This window comes from Saccopteryx leptura, chromosome 9 (genome assembly GCF_036850995.1).
Source record: "Saccopteryx leptura isolate mSacLep1 chromosome 9, mSacLep1_pri_phased_curated, whole genome shotgun sequence".
NCBI classification, from domain to species: Eukaryota; Metazoa; Chordata; class Mammalia; order Chiroptera; family Emballonuridae; genus Saccopteryx; species Saccopteryx leptura.
In genome coordinates this window covers 23,762,827-23,775,042 of record NC_089511.1, presented here as the reverse complement: position 1 = coordinate 23,775,042, position 12,216 = coordinate 23,762,827, and the positions used below count along the sequence as shown (strand labels likewise).

General features: G+C 47.9%; 1 protein-coding gene across 1 annotated transcript in view; it reads right to left on the bottom strand.

The window, feature by feature from the left end:
- ST3GAL2 (ST3 beta-galactoside alpha-2,3-sialyltransferase 2) overlaps positions 1 to 3,467 on the bottom strand; it is a 51,828-nt gene extending 48,361 nt beyond the window's left edge. Inside the window, exon 1 of the mRNA XM_066349440.1 lies at positions 3,180 to 3,467. The gene's annotated coding sequence lies outside the window, so the exon portion shown is untranslated. The remainder of the gene's footprint in view (positions 1 to 3,179) is intronic.
- Positions 3,468 to 12,216: the final 8,749 nt, after the last annotated feature.

The following is a 12,216-nucleotide window of genomic DNA, read 5'->3' as shown; positions in this document are numbered from 1 at the left end:
GAAATTTCTTCCACTTTTCTAAATTTCGGAGATTTGTAGGCATCCTTCCCAGTGTGCACCCTCAGCAGGACTACGCCCAAGCAAGTACCCCAAGCTGCTCAGTCTGAGACAGGGGCAGGGTTGATGAGGGCCTGGTTCAGTGTCTGCTTCCCCATGTCCATTCAGCCACCCCCTTTCCAAAGCCCTGATTCTTAAATGTCCTGCTTCAAATAATTGTGGGGCGGTGTCTGATATGTGGAAGCTCAGGTACCACGAGTCACCTCTACCCCTACCAATAACCCAGCCAACACTGGGCAGCATGAGCATGAAAGGAAAAAAGCCCGACCAGTGCAGCTGCCAGAATAAGACTGGATGGGGACACAAGGTGGAAGGAAGTCTCTCTTAAGACTTTACATTTGCCCAGATTAGTCTCCCAAACATCTACTGATGGCCCCAAACCAAGAGTTCTCAAAGTGATATCTCCAAGGAGCTGGGCAGAAATGCAAATTCTAGGCCACACCCAGACTGACTGAATCAGAACACTCTGGGGTGGGAACAGAAATCTGTGCCTTACACAGCTTTCCAGGGGATTCTGACATCTGGCCGAGTATAAGGAATCCTGTCCTAAACCTTTAACCATAAGACCCTCCAACATTTACTGAACATTTTATCATGTGCCAAGGACCAAGCTAGGTTGTGTTATTTCAGAAATGAGAATACATTTGAAGAACTTCCTCCAGTCTTAACAGGAGCCAAAATCAAGTACACGAATACACAAGGCAGGACGTGGTATAGAATAAGGCAAAGGAATCAGTTTCCCACCCCTCTCCCAGGCCCCCACCCCTCAGATCCTCTCTTGTCATGACTGGGGAAAAGAGAACATGCCCCCAATGCTATTCTTTTGGACTCCTCAATCACATGTAGCTTTCTTAAGAGTAATCTAGCCCTGAGGTATAGCTTAGGTCCCGAGGCTTGGCATGTGGGAAAATGCTCCCATGAGGCCGCACCCCGTGATTCCTAAGGGGCTTGGAAATTGGCTCTGTCTGGCGTTTGGGCTCAGAAAGTTCATAGAGGGCTGTGAGCATGCCACAGCACATCACAGCAATGCATTCCCAGGCAGGGTCACTCCCACAGGCCCCTGGCAAGCTTTAAACACACACACACTCACTCACACACAGTTGGCCCCCTGGCCTCGCCTGCCTCCTCCATTCTCAAGTTACAAGGTTTAAGACTTCTTATTCTCAGCCAAGGGGGAGGGATGAGAGAAGGGGTGCTGAATCAGGGAACCATATGGTTCAGATCAAAATTGCTCATTCAGGACCCCAACACACTCCCAGAGCTAATAGATCTCCCTCTCTCTCCCTACTTCCTACTGGGATACTGAGCACCAGGCTAGAAAGAGATAAGCCAGAGGCAAATCTGTTGAAAAAGACAAGAAAAGGCAAGTCTGTGGCACCTCACTGAGCCCTGGTCCCCTCTGCCCCTCAAATCTTGAACACTACAACTAAACTTGAGATCACCGCGTATACCTATAGACACTGTGTCTTCATCAACAAAGAGCTCAGGGCACCCTGGCAGGCATTCCTTCCTGAAGAGCAATCCCCTCTAAAGTTAGCAGCTGAAGCAAGGTGAAGTTTAGGGGAGTGGTCTCCCAGACTCCTCTTACGCCACCATCTCCACCAACATAGGAGGTTCCCTCCATCTCGTGGGACTTTGGAGTCCACCAGGCATATAAAGAGGAAGGGACAGGGATGGCTAACCAGCTTCTAGACAACTGTCCCAAGGACAAGATGGGAGTGTGAGTTACCACTGCAAGGAATAACTGTTTTCCTAACTCCCCTCTGCAGCTTTGCTTGAAAGAGGCTGTCAATTCCTTTCTGTCACCAGCACCTCTCTCCCCTTTCCCCGAACCCCAGGCAGGGTCACTCTCACGGGCCCTTAGTCTGTTCTACAGTGCCTTACACAGCTGTAAAGCAAGAGGTAAAATGGGAGAATGGATGTGGTTGGCAACAAATGCATAGAAATGGAAAGGCCAACTTGAGCAAACTAGCAATGGGTGGCTGACTCTCTCTAGAGCAGGGGTCCCCAAACTTTTTACACAGGGGGCCAGTTCACTGTCCCTCAGACCGTTGGAGGGCCGGACTATAAAAAAAAAAAACTATGAACAAATTCCTATGCACACTGCACATATCTTATTTTAAAGTAAAAAAACAAAACGGGAACAAATATATTTAAAATAAAGAACAAGTAAATTTAAATCAACAAACTGACCAGTATTTCAATGGCAACTATGCTCCTCTCACTGACCACCAATGAAAGAGGTGCCCCTTCCGGAATTGCGGCGGGGGCTGGATAAATGGCCTCAAGGGGCCGCATGCGGCCCGCGGGCCGTAGTTTGGGGACCCCTGCTCTAGAGTCTAGGCAGAGAGGGCCAGAGGTGGGATATGGCAAGAACAGGGGGCTAGGGAACAGAAGTAGTAGAAAGCTAAAAGGAAGACTAAAGTGAGTTCAGCCCAGTGCTGCAGCAGGGGGCTGGGAAGTTTGGTCCAGCTAGAGAGGAATGACTGGGAGAAAGAGATGACTCTTTCTATTCCGAGGACTGGGCTCAGGCCAGCCCCCACAGGACTAGGGCATGGCCTTGGTCAAGTTCCTGGCTTGTGCTCTGCCTCAGTTTCTCCAAAGTGGGAAGGAGGTCAAGCGGTTAGGTCTTACCAGAGAGAACTGGGCTGCCTATTGGAAGTGGCTAGGCAGCATTGCCGGGGGTGGGGGGTGGGGTGGGGAGAAGAGGAGGGGTGCTGATGGTGCAAAGAAAAGCGGGGCAGGGGTCTCCAGATAGTGCAGAGACCAGGAGCGCGCCGGGTTCGGGGTACGGACTAGTGGACTGGAAATCGGGACTGAGGCAGGGAGTGCTTCCCAGGGCTGGGGCTGGAGGCTGCCACCAAGGAGCGGAACAGTCACGCCTAGAGGGCTGGGAGACGTTTGATGTGCAGAAGCAGAAGGCGGGGATGGGGATTGAGGCCAATGCAAGCGGACCCGCGCCCGCATGGGGGAGCCCAGCGCCCCGACCCGAGGGAAGTTGCCGGGGTGGACTGGGCTGGTCTGGGCCGCTGGGCCGAGCCTACTGCCCGCGCAGAGAGGGTTCGGAGCAGGAGGGGCCCGGGGCGTCCCGCATCCCGCCCAACCTCATCCCTCCCGCGCACCTCAGTCAGCGCCGGGCGCCGCGCGGGCCATGCTCGCCGCTCCTGCCACCGCCTCCGCCCCTGCAGAAAGCCGCCGCCGCTGCCGACAGCCGGACCCGTTACCCCCGCTGCTCTCTGGTTCGCCCGCAGCGAGCCAGTCCAGCTCTTGCTAGCCCTGCCCAACTGGAGCGAACCGCCGCCGCCGCCTCAGCCCGGCCCCTCCCCCCACCCCAGCCCAGCTTGAAGGGAAGGGTGGGGGAAAGAGGGGCGGCTGCCCCCTCCCCATTCATATCCTCCGGTCTTTCCCCTCCCTACTCCTCCCCTACGCGCATGGGCATGCTGGGATGTGGAGTCCAACTGCCGCTGAGTTAGTAGGGGTGCCCCGCATCTAGGACTACTACTCCCAAAAGACAGCGCGCCTGCGCCCTAGGGATTGTGGGCTTTGTAGTTCGCCCGGGCTCTGGTGGGGGGTCTATCTCTTAGGGGATGAGGGGGATGGGAAATCTCCGTTCCCAGAAGGGTGGGCTCCCCGCGTACGATGTGGGGTGTGTGGTGCCCCCGGCCTGGGTTGAATACCTGGATTGCCAGGAACGGGCAAACTAGCTCAGGATGTCTCTCAAACGTGGCTGTGGCCAGCTGCGGCCGAGTCCGGGTGGAGGAGAAGCCTCCGCCCCGCGAACCGCTCTCCTGGTACCGTTTCCACTCGCGCTCGCGAAGAGCCATGACCTGAGGCTACCTTGGCTTGATGCCCGGGCTCTGCCAACCGGAGCTGCGGTTGGGCTGCTGCGCCCAGACCCGAGGATAGAGAGCTCTGGGAGCTGAGCGGGCGTGGGTTTTCCCATCAGAGAAAAGGGGGACCGAGTGTCTGTGGGTTTGCTGAAGCGCGCACTCGCTGGAGCACCGTCTTAGCCCATTCTCATATCTTTTCCTGTTAGATGCCCTTAGTTCCCTACTGGTTAGGGAGGGTAAAGTGCACACAATTTAAATATTTTTCCGTGTCTTATCTTTTTCCCTACTTCCAAACCTAGTTAAAATCCTTTATGAAGCTCCAGGTGGACCTCAGTTTCACGCTCCCCGTTTCATCCCCTCTTAGCAGAGGGGAGGCCTGTGCGTCAGTGGTTCTCAGACTTCGGTGTGTCAGATTGTCCTGGAGAGCTTGCTTGCTCGAACACAGGTTGCTGACCTCCCCTTCCCCAGGTTCTGTTTCATCAACTCGAGAGTGGGCCTGAGAATTTGCATTTCAAACAAGTTCCCAGGTGCTGCTGACGCTGCTGGGCTGGGGAACCCCGTTGAGAACTTGCTGTTGCTGTTTGCTGGGTAGAGTTGACAGGGTCAGCTCCGTAGAATCTGCTGCCTCTGGGTGAGCTCTGATCTAAAATGAGGTTGGGGTGGGGGGAGTAAGAGGTGAGGAGGTGGATTCCTGACTTGTCAAGTATCTGAGAGTGACTTTCACACCTACCCAGGTAGCCCCTTCTTACCACCTGGAGCCCTGATGTTCGGAAGCTACAGACCTCTGAAGGGGAAATTTAGTGACCATCATCACCCTCAGCAATAATCCCAGAGTCTTCAGTTGTAAGGTGAGAAGGACTTTCTGCTTGACCAAACTTTAGCCAGGCTCCCCTGAGACCTCTTCTTCCACAGACTTCAACTGTGGTCTAAAAATTACACTTTCAACACAAATTATTTCATCCACTCTCCTCCCCCTACATTAAAAGATTTAAACACAGTAACATAGTTTCTAACATCTCAAGGCCACCTCCTTAGGATGACCCTATCCTCTTTTAAAGTGCCTTCCTGATAAAGCTCAATTCAAGGCTGCAAAAAAAAAAATTACTGTTTGTTCTAGCCGATAAGGGATGATATGTTCCTAACTACCACTTAGAGTATATAATTGTGACTCCTTCCTCTGTCCCTTTGAGATGTATATGTATCTCCTACAACTCAGGAGTGTCTTTCCTAAGGCTCTGAAAGCCATTCCCTTGAAATGTAATCCTCAGAAAGGATAGGGCCTCTGTCTGCCAGTCTCTGTGGGAGGTTAGAATCCTAATCTTAATCGTTTCCAGCAAGCAGACACAGTTGGCCTAATCCTCATTTACACTGACCAACCCTTTGTAATATTTCACATCCCGTCTCTACTGAGTCCCTGATCACTTCCCTCCATACTCCATCGTTCTTTTAAAATGCCCAGTCACCTCTAGACAAGCCTAAATTGAGTTCAGCTTCCACTGGATCTTCTCCCTTATTGCAGTAGTTATTACTGGTTAAAATCAGTTCTTACCACTTTCACTAGTGTATGGCTTTATCTTTGACAGAGTGGCTATCTGCTCTGGGTCTTGGGGGGCCCAGGCTCTAGCCTTCCACCAAACACCCAAAGGATGGGTGAGTTATCCCAAGGTCTTTGGGCAAGTAGCCAAGTGGCCACCAGAGGCATTGGACCCTAACTGAGGTTGACTCTGGAATGCTTTTCTGTTTCCTTTAGATTTATGTCCCCATCACAGGCTGTGGGAAGGCTAAGTGATCCACACGTAACCCTATGTTATGCCCATGAAACTAGCTGCCTGGCTCCTTCCTGTAGGGGCTTTGCCTCTTCACGTGGTGAGTCCCCTGAAATGACAACATTCCTCACAGGTAGAAGATAAATGACCCTTTTTGAGTTTACATCCATCTCCCAAATCTGTTAAGCAGATTACTCAGGGAGAATTTAAATGCCCTTTCATGTCCTGGCTAGGTAACTCAGTTGTCTTCCTGATATGCCAAGGTTGTGAGTTTGATCCCTGGTCAGGGCACATTTAAGAATCAGCCAACGGCCTGATTCAGTGAATAGAGTAACGGTGGTACAGTGAATAGAGTGATGGACTGGGATGCAGAGGACCCAGGTTCAAAACCCAAAGGTCGCCAGCTTGAGCACTGGCTTATTCAGTTTGAGTGTGGGCTCACCAGCTTGAGCATGGGGTTGCTGGCTTGAGCGTAGGATCATAGACATGACTCTGTAGTCGCAGTCTTGAGCCCAAAGGTCAGTTGCTTGAACCCAAAGGTCACTGGCTTGAGCAAGGGGTCCCTCAGTCTGCTGTAGCCCCCCTCCCAGTCAAGGCACATATGAGAAAGCAATCAATGAACAACTAAGGAGCTGCAACAAAGAATTGATGCTTCTCATCTCTCTCCCTTCCTGTCTGTCCCTATCTGTCCCTCTCTCTCTGTATCTCTCTCTCTGTCACATAAAAAAGAAAAGAAAAGAATCAAGCAATGGCCTGACCTGTGGTGGTGCAGTGGATCAAGCGTTGACCTGGAATGCTGAGGTCACTGGTTCAAAACCCCGTGCATGCCCAGTCAAGGCACATATGGGAGTTGATGCTTCCTGCTCCTCCCACCCCGTCTCTCTTCTCTAAAATGAATAAATAAATAAAAATAATTAAAAATAAATAAATAAATAAATAAAAGCACATGAAATGTTAAAAAATTATTAAAAAGAATCAACCAATGAATGTATAAATAAGTGGAACAACAAACTGATGTTTCTCTTCCTTTAAAATCAATCAATCAATCAATCAATCAAAAATGTTCTTTCATGAGCAGAATAGAAAGACACCCTGTATCCCTCAGGTCCAATAGGAACCTGCATCATCACCCTAACTACCTCCTAATTAGATGTCAAATGTGTTCACTCATTTCTCCTTGCTAGTTCTGCTTCCCCATCCTGTCCGCCCATTCAAATTCTGTCTGACTATCCAAAGTCTACCTTGAGACCTGTGGTGGTGCAGTGGATAAAGCGTCGACCTGGAAATGCTGAGGTTGCCGGTTCAAAACCCTGAGCTTGCCCGGTCAAGGTACATATGGGAGTTGATGCTTCCAGCTCCTCTCCCCTTCTCTCTCTCTGTCTCTCCTCTCTCTCTCTCTCTCTGTCTCTCCCTCTCCTCTCTAAAATGAATGAATAAATAAAAAAAAAAAAAAAAAAAAAAAAAAAAAAAAAAGTCTACCTTGAGTTTTCTTTCCTCCAGAAGGTTTTTCCCAGCTGCCATGTGAACCTCACACCTTGTGTAGCTCTTAAATTTGTATCATTCATTTAAAAGCCTAGCTTTGCTGGTAGACTGTCCAATGCAAGAGAGGCAGTAGAACAGGCAGTGGGACAGGGTGGATGATAGCATTGGAGGCAGACAGCACTAAGTATTAAGGTACAAAGAGAAGCTGGCTCTCCCCCTCCCTGGGTCTCTGTTTAGGGACAAAAGCTTAAAGTCAGAGGAATCTGGCAGCCCAGAGCAAGTTACACAGTTCTTTCATCTGTAAGATGGGAATAATGATAATAATAACATCCTATCTTTTAGAGTTGTTGTAAAGATTAAATAGGAGGCGCCTGACCTGTGGTGGCGCAGTGGATAGAGTGTTGACCTGAAATGCTGAGGTCGCCAGTTCAAAACCCTGGGATTGCCTGGTCAAGGCACATATGAGGGTTGATGCTTCCTGCTCCTCCCCTCTTCTCTCTCTCAGTCTCTCTCTCTCCTCCTTCTCTCCTCTCTAAAATGAATAAATAAAGTCTTAAAATTAAAAAAAAAAAAAAGATTAAATAGGAAAAAAATATACCCTGGCCAGCTGGCTCAGTGGATAGAATATCAGCCCGGCGTGTGGTCATCCTAGGTTCGATTCCAGTCAGGGTACACAAGAGAAGTGACCATTTGCTTCTCTCCCCTTCCTGCTCCCCGTTCTCTCCCTCTTCCCTTCCCGCAGCCAGTAGCTCAATTAATTTGAGCATCAGCTCTGGTTGATGGGGATAGCTTGGTTGGTCCAAGTGCATCAGCCTCAGGCACTAAAAATGAGCTCAGTTGATTCAAGTACAGTATAGGCTCCAGACAGGGGTTACTGGGTGGGTCCTGGTTGGGGCACATGAAGGAATCTGTCTCACTATCTCCCCTCCTCTCATATAAAAAAGAAAAAAAGAAAAAAAAAGAATACTATGATCTTTGATAGGATGACTATCAAAAAGAAAGTTAATCTATAAATTTAATGTGGTCCCAGAACAAATACCAGCAGGCTTTTTGTTTTGTTTTGTTCCTTTACAAAACAGGAGGGGAGATAGTGAGGCAGACTCCTGCCTACACCCCAACTGGGACCCACTTGGCAACCCAATCTTGGACTGATGCTCATGTACCAAGCTATTTTTAGTGCCTGGCTTGTACATACCAAGCTATCCTCAGTGCCTTGGGCCACACTTGAACCAATCAAGCCACTGGCTGCAGAAAGGGAAAAGGGAAAGAAGGGGGAAAGGGACAGGGGGAGAAGCAGATGGTCACTTCTCCTGTGTGCCCTGACCAGAACTAAACTTGGATTGACCATACACCAGGCCCACACTCTATCCATTGAGCCATCAGCCAGGGCTGATTTGGTTTTTTTGTTTGGTTGGTTTTTATTTGAGATAAGAGAAAGGAGTAGATGAATTGATTTTAGAAATTCATTTGGGCCCTGGCCAGTTGGCTCAGTGGTAGAGCGTCGGCCTGGCGTGCGGAAGTCCCGGGTTCGATTCCCAGCCAGGGCACACAGGAGAGGCGCCCATCTGCTTCTCCACCCCTCCCCCTCTCGTTCCTCTCTGTCTCTCCCTTCCCCTCCTGCAGCCGAGGCTCCATTGGAGCAAAAAGATGGCCCTGGCGCTGGGGATGGCTCCTTGGCCTCTGCCCCAGGCGCTAGAGTGGCTCTGGTAGCGACAGGGCGACGTCCCGGATGGGCAGAGCATCGCCCCCTGGTGGGCATGCCAGGTGGATTCCGGTTGGGTGCATGCGGGAGTCTGTCTGACTGCCTCCCCGTTTCCAGCTTCAGAAAAATACAAAAAAAAAAAAAAAAAAGAAATTCATTTGGAAACATAACAAGCAAGACTAGCCTGGCAATTTTTATTTTTTCTAGTTTTTTAATTTTTTATTTTTATTGAATCCAGAGAGAGGAAGGGGGGTAAGGGGGAGACAGAAGCATCGATCTGTTTCTGTATGTGCCCCAGCCAAGGACTGTACCAGCCACCTCTGCATTGCAAGACAATGCTCCAGCCAAGCGAGCCATCCAGCCAGGACTAGCCTGGCAATTTTTGAAAAACGAACAACAGTGAAGGTTATTAGGCCTCTCAGGTATTGAATATTAAAGGTACAGTTAAAGTAGTGTGATAGACGCATGACATAGACCTGCAGGTCTAGAAATAAACTCAAATTTGGCATATGATAAAGATAAATTTTAAATAAGTGGGGAAAAGATTAATTATTCTGTAAATAGTGAAGCGACAATTGGGGAACCATCTGCTGAAAAAAATAGTTCAACTCTGAATAAATTCATGGATCTAGGCAAAAATCACCAGTGTCTACAAATATCATGAAAGGTGATGACAACGGGATTCATCTGAAGACAAACAGGTAACTAACCCTAATGGAAGTATGATACTGTGAAAGTAGTGTCAAAAAAAGAAGCCTACATCTGGCAACGCCAGTGTACAGAATGTACAGGTATCAGAGGAAGGTGCTATTGGAAACCATGGGGATGCACTCAACAAAATTCAATGAGAAATTGTATAGGACATATGACCCAGCTTCTTCAATGCATACATTGCAATTAAAAAAAGGAAAAAAAAAAAGAGGAGAATCTGTCAATTTTAAATGAAGTCCTTTTTTTATTTTATTTTAATTTTATTTATTCATTTTAGAGAGGAGAGAGAAAGGGAGAGAGAGACAGATAGGGAGAGAGAGAGAGAAGGTGGGGAGGAGCTGGAAGCATCAACTCCCATATGTGCCTTGACCAGGCAAGCCCAGGGTTTTGAACCAGCGACCTCAGCATTTCCAGGTCGACACTTTATCCACTGCGCCACCACAGGTCAGGCGAATCTGTCAATTTTAAAAAGGCATGTCAAACAATTGTATGGACTTTATCCAACTCTTAATTCAAGCAAACTGAAAAAAAATGTATGATAATAGGGGAAAATTGAACACTGACCATTGGATACTAAGTAATTATTATTAATTTTAAGTGTGCTAATGGTGTTGTAGTTTTTTATTTTATTTTATTTATTTTAGAGAGAGAGGAAGGGAGACAGACAGAAACATCAATCTGTTCCTGTATGTGCCCTGACCAGGGATCAAAGCTGCCTCCGTTGCATATTGGTTTGATGCTCCAAGCAACTGAGCTATCCATCCAGGACTAGTTTGTTTGTTTTTTAAAGAGACCTCATTTAGCCTGACCAGAGGGTGGTGCAGAGGATAGAGTGTAGGATGCAGAGGACTCAGGTTCCAAACTCTAAGGTCGCCGGCTTGAGCACAGTTCATCCAGCTTGAGCTCAGGCTCACTAGCTTGAGCACAGGATCACCAGCTTGAGTGCGGGGTTGCTGGCTTGGGCGTGGGATCATAGACATGACCCCATGGTCACTGGCTTGAGGCCGAAGGACACTGGTTTAAGGCCAAGGTCGCTGGCTTGGACAAGGGGTCACTTGCTCTGCTGGAGCCCCTCCCCCTGACATCAAGGCACATATGTGAAAGCAATTAATGAACAACTGAGGTGCTGAAGGAAGAATTAATGCTTCTCATCTCTCCCTTCCTGTCTGGCTGTTCCTATCTGTCCCTCTCTCTGTCTCTGTCACACACAAAACAAAAATGAAAGTTATTTTTGCAGTTTATATCAGAGGCAAAGGCTAATACAAAACGTTTTTGCTAGAAAATGTGAAAAGGATATAAACAGGCAGATCACAGAAAAGGAAACACAAAGGTTCTTACATGAGAAGATGCAGAGCTTCATTTAAAAAGAATTGTCAAAAACACATAACAAGCCTGACCTGTGGTGGCGCAGTGGATAAAGCATCGACCTGGAAATGCTGAGGTTGCCGGTTTGAAACCCTGGGCTTGCCTGGTCAAGGCACATATGGGAGTTGATGCTTCCAGCTCCTCCCCCCTTCTCCCTCTCTGTCTCTCTCTCTCTCCTCTCTAAAAATGAATAAATAAAATAAAAAAAATTATAAAATAAAATAAAATCCTATTTGTTTAAAAAAACACATAATAATTTACCATCTTAACCAATTTTAAGTGTACTGTTTATTGACATTAAGTACATTCACATTATTGTGCTACCCTAACCACCGTCCATCCACAGAACTTTCTTCATCGTGCAAAACTGAAGTTCTGGACTCCTTAAACAATAACTCCTTACATTATCTTCTCCCCCACTTCCTGACAACCACCATTCTGCTTTCTGTCTCTCTGAATTTGACTGTGATGTCATATAAGTATGAAGACAGTATTTGTCCTTTTGTGTCTGGCTTATCTCATTTATTATAATGTCCTCAGTGTTCACCCATGCTGTGGCATGTGTCCGGATTTCCTTCTTTTTTTAGGCTGGATAATATTCCATTGTTTGTGTAGACCACATTTTATCCATTCATTCATTGACGAACACTCTTGGCTATTGTGAATAAATGCTGCTATGAACACGGGAGTACAACCATCTCTTCAAGTCCCGCTTTCAGTTCTTTTAGTTATATGCCCAGATCCAAATGTTGATTCCAATAAAAGATTAAATGCATGGAATTGGGGAGACTTCAATTGATGATGTCTTTTGTTATCATTACTTCACTGGATAATAAACTATTGGAAATCAGGAGACTGGCTTTTTTAGGTCCAGATAGACCTTCAAGAATATATTGATTAAGTTAATGAAAAATTACTTCTTGGCCTCTGGCAGAAATCCCCATTGAATGGGGAATTGGCAGGCAGTTCAGGGAGGTTAAGTGGTTTGTACAAGGTCATATATATGTACTACTAATTCCTTATGTGCAAAGCACAATGGTAGGCCCTGTGAAATATACTGAAATCAAAGAATTGGACCCTAGTTTCTGAGAGTTTGAGATCTAGTAAAGTACTCTAGCAGACATTAAAAATACCAAGCTTGGCCCTGGCCGGTTGGCTCAGTGGTAGAGTGTTGGCCTGGCGTGCAGAAGTCCCTGGTTCGATTCCCGGCCAGGGCACACAGGAGAAGCACCCATTTGCTTCTCCACCCCCCCCCCTTCCTCTCTGTCTCTCTCTTCCCCTCCCGCAGCCGAGGTTCCACTGG